We start from the raw sequence: 4767 nt of genomic DNA on the forward strand, positions 1-4767 counted from the left end.
AGGAACAGCTGATCCTCCTGGAACAGGGACCTCTGGGTAACTAGATTTACCAGAAAGGCAGATAGGGGGTAATCGATGGGGGTGATTACAGCACAGTGCACAGTTGCAGGGATAGCAGAGTATGGAGGCTCTAGTGGGAGAGGAAGGCTGTCTACCTGACGAGTTTGTATTCATGCTCAGATGCCGAGGAGCTCAGAAGGTGGGTGACTGTAACCAGTGATAGTCATGTATATAGAGATTAGAAATGCATGTGAAAACGTCTCAATGTCAATAGGCTTGGAATGAATTTTTCTGTATGAAATTGTGTGTTTTGACAACGAAGTGGAGATCTTTTTTAAACGTTGGAACCTCATTTAATTTTATGTCTTATAGAGTTTATAATGAGTAAAAGATTATATAAGGGTAATAATTCATCTGTAAACCTAGAAATGTACAGCCAATTTTGAAAGAGATGTACCCTAGCTCAGAAAAATGTTATTGAATAGGTTAATGCTGTTGTAATGAAATGCTTCTTTTAATTTAAAAAAAAAGCCACTGATCATGATATAAATTAATATAAATTTCTAAATCACACTTTCCTTATCTCCAAAATGGGTTCTTTTGAAACTTGGTGTTCATATAAACAGCCTATCTACAAAAGTATACATAAGAAAATAAAAGCAACTGGGCATGGCGGTACATGCCAGCACTCAGGAGGCAGAGAAAGGCAGATCTCTGAGAGCATGAGGCTAGCCTGAAATGCGTGGTAAATTCCAGACCATCCAGGGCTACATAGTAAGACGGTGTCTCAAAAGAAAGTATAAAAGCATTAAAGTATAAATTCATGATGAAACAGCTTGTAAAAGTGCAAGACATGGTGCTTAAGGGAACTTTTGGTCAGAATGATAAAATAGGAAAAGATGAAAAGATTGAAATCAGGATGAAGGAAAAAAACAGAGCCTTAAGTCATTTCACAGCATTTGATATGTCCTTTACCTTGTAACAGATTCTGCCTGACTTATATTAGGCTACTGCCAGTAAACTCACTCCATTAAAACTATCATAGTCAAAACTGAATTCAATACACTTGGCCTATTGCACATCACAGCTTAGCAATAGATGGCACTGTGGAGTGTTAGTCCATTTGCTTGTTGCTCACCAGGTCTACTGACTCATGGCCACTGCCCAGCATCACCAGAGAGAACTGGATCACAAAAAGCTAGCCTGGGGGAAGCCCCAAATTAAAATTTACATTGCTCTTTCTATAGAATGGGCACCATTTTCATACCATCAGAATCTAAAAAGGGCTCATCAAACATACTAACTTGAGAACCATATGTATGGTACTTTTCTCTTCTCCTAAGAATTGCAAGCTTCTTAAGGTACAAACAGGCTGTGGAATGAAATAAGTATTGCTCTGCAATAGTGTTTCTCAATGTGTGGCTCTCCAATTCCTAGTTGTCTCTGGTCTATGGAGTCTCTCTGTAATTCTACTTGCTGAAGGTTCAGTGGTGATTAGTACAGGTTGATAAATACAATTTTCTCATGTACATTTTATAATTAAGAGCCATCAACCTTGTGTGTCAGTAACAGAATTTCTACTAGGCTTGCCATGGAATTTTGCCTGCTATACCAACATGTTGGTCAAAGCATCTCAACTAACATTCAGTTAGCTGTTAACTTTGCAGTTTATTCCTATTGCCTACAAAAAGCATGTTTAAGACACAAAAAGGCATAGAGTGGTTAAGAAATTGCAGCCTAGACTCTACAACTCAGTTATATCATCATTCTTTAGTGAAGTCTTTAGTATGAAAAGTTGATTTTATGACTGGGAGTATTGGCATGTGTATGTAATCTTGCACTTGGGAGATGGAGGGCATAGGATCAGGAGTTCAAGGTCAGCCTCAACTACATATCAAGTTTGCAACCTGATTCTTCCCAACACCAAACAAACAAAAAATGTGAAAGAGCATTTTGTTAAGAAAAGAATTTTACCAATAATTCATCCAAGATGAAAAACCAAAATATAGACATCAAACATGAAGGTTAATATCTTAAATATGTCCTTAGAACTACAAGTTCAGGAAAACTTCACTATGAATCTGTATCCAATATCAGAAGAAAGTCACAGAACAGTCGTAATATCATCAAAGCAAAGTGACTTCTCTGTTTTTCCCGAAAATCTAAAAGCACATGTCTTCAGGTACAAAGCTAATGGCTTTTCTTGTCACTAGTACAGGACAACCAGAACAGAATTACAGAGACATCTTCAAGATTTCGTTCATCTTGACAAAACACAGGTATAAGACATACTAGTGCCAAAAAGTGAATAAAAACTGCTGCCTTGTTAATGACAGATAGTGTGATCCCTGGGAAAGTAACATGAGCTATTGGCAAAACTCCTTTATCAAATAATGCTGCTGGATGCCACAAAATATCAGTATAAACATTGCGAAAGAGCAGCTACACTCCAGTGTAAATGCTAATCTGCGTGTGAGTGTTTCACTTTAGACTTAGGTGGAGAGAGTATGAATTTGTTCCTCTTGGCATAAGAACAGCACCTTAAATGAAGAGAAAGAATTTGGCAAGTTTGATTCTGTTATGCAGACTCTAAGAAGTGTCATTTTTAGCTTTTGGTTCTTACCTGTGTTTCTTGTTGAAGTCCAACCAGCCATGTGTAGCAAGGATGGGTTTTGATATGCAAAGAAAAAGACATGTACCTATTGTCAGACCACAAGATGTTTTATTCACCAAGAAAAATTGGTAAGTGAAAAGCAATCCACCCCCATCATTCAGTTTTTTAAAAGAAATTGTACAAATGATGACACAAGATGGGGAGAAGGCGTGCAGCATCCTCCTCTTCTGTTCCGAAGCATGATGTCTTCAGGAGGAAGTTGTTCAGAAAGCAATTTTGAAATGAGAGATAATGTAAAAACACTCTTTTGTGATATTAATAATGATAATTTAGACGTTGTGATTTCCAGTTGTTTGTTCAAGTAGCAAATCTCAGAACTATATTCAGCATTGTGAATAGAATGAACTCAGTACTTCAGGGTCAAAGCAAGACTTGCTTTTGGTTTGCTGTCATTTTGCCTTTTCTTTTTTAATGTTAAAAGAGATATTAGGGGTGGAGAGATGGCTCATATTTAAAGAGTGTGTGCTGTTCTTACAAAAGACTTGGGTTCTAATCTTAATAGCCACTTCAGGCTGCTCATAACTGCCTGTAACTCCAGCTACAGGCAATCTGACATCTTTTTCTGGCCTCCTGGGGAACCTTCACAAATACATGTGCATACATGCAATCATACATCCATACATATAAACAAATAGACTTTAAAAACACTAAACAGAATCGTAAACAGGCCAATCGGAAGGAGTTTCCAACTTAAGTTACTTTCTTCACTGATCATGCAAACAAATTATTGGTAAAATTTAGGATGTATTTTAAAACTGCATAAAAATATCAAGGACAACTAAAGTATTTTACTATTCAGATACAAAAAAAGCTATGCATTAAGAGCTCCTGTTCATCTGTCACCCAAGGTGATGAATAAACTATCCAGATCTTAGACAAAGATGAGTCATGTGAGATGGAATCACATACGTTCCACAAGTAGTCTTCAGTGGAAGTCTGCTTGCTTTGTCTTCATATTTCACATGGAATCTGGAACTGTCTGCCAGACACATGCATTTTCCTAACACTTGTGTCAACAAAAATCACAATTTGCAATCTTCTAATCTGGTAAAAGCAAGGAATAATGAAAGCTACCAACTGGAAGTAATTCCTGACCCATAGCCACACTACCAAGCTGGATAAAATCTGCAAAGGCATTGCAAACATCTTGCCATTCAATGATGTCCATGATTATTCAATTAATGATGCTGGGTTCTGCTTTATTTTTGTTTGGTGATTATGTGTCAAATCTTCAATAAAAATTGAATATATGAGTCTGGCCATTGATTAGCAATAAAGTTGTTTCAAATTATTGAACAACTACAACGATGTTTCTTCATCTTTTTGCTCCCTATCTTTATGTTGCCTAGGTTAAACTGTCTCCAAAAATATATACTTTAGGAACCTAATTGATAGGTAAAATGTTGCCAGAGAATGAGCGAATGGAGGATGAGGCACCGAGGCACAGCTAAAACCCCATCAAAATAGAGTTTATTAGCAAAGGAAAGCATGGGACAGAGTCCCTTCTGGCCAGGAAAATGTCTGCCCAGGTCTTGAGCTGGGATCTTTTAAAAAGGGAGGCTTCTGCTTCCTGCAAAAGGCAGGAAGATGTATTTTTTTAAAAGTTGGGTCGGGAGGGGGGGAGTGGGAGAGCAGGACTGTTAAAACCTGTCCTCTTTAGAGATCAAAGGGGAAGCCTGCTGTGTTGGCCAAACAGTGGAGAAAAGTCTGCTTCTCTTGACTTCGAAGACCAGGGTGCTTATCAGCTGGGTTCCCTTTTCTCAGCAGCATGAGAAGTCCATGGGATGCTGTTGGTGAGGGGGCAGGGCTATCTGAACCTTAACATTCCAGCCTTTTGTGTTATAGGATGGGGGCGCCGTTGCTACTTCCTGCTGGACAGGGTCGACATGGGGGAGGCTGGATTAGGGGTTGGTCAGACAGCAGGGGTTCCCTCTTCATGCATCTCAACAGGGTCCTCGATGGTTGACAGGCACTTGTGTACATGTGGAGGGAAGGAAAGTAACAACTGATTAAAATTAGTAAGAGTTAGTTTTTGGATTTGGTCCTGAAAATATCTGAAGATGCAAGGAGCAATGGTTGGCACCTAGGTAATA

This window comes from Nannospalax galili, unplaced genomic scaffold (genome assembly GCF_000622305.1).
Source record: "Nannospalax galili isolate Female #2095 unplaced genomic scaffold, S.galili_v1.0 scaffold114, whole genome shotgun sequence".
In the NCBI taxonomy this organism is placed as follows: domain Eukaryota; kingdom Metazoa; phylum Chordata; class Mammalia; order Rodentia; family Spalacidae; genus Nannospalax; species Nannospalax galili.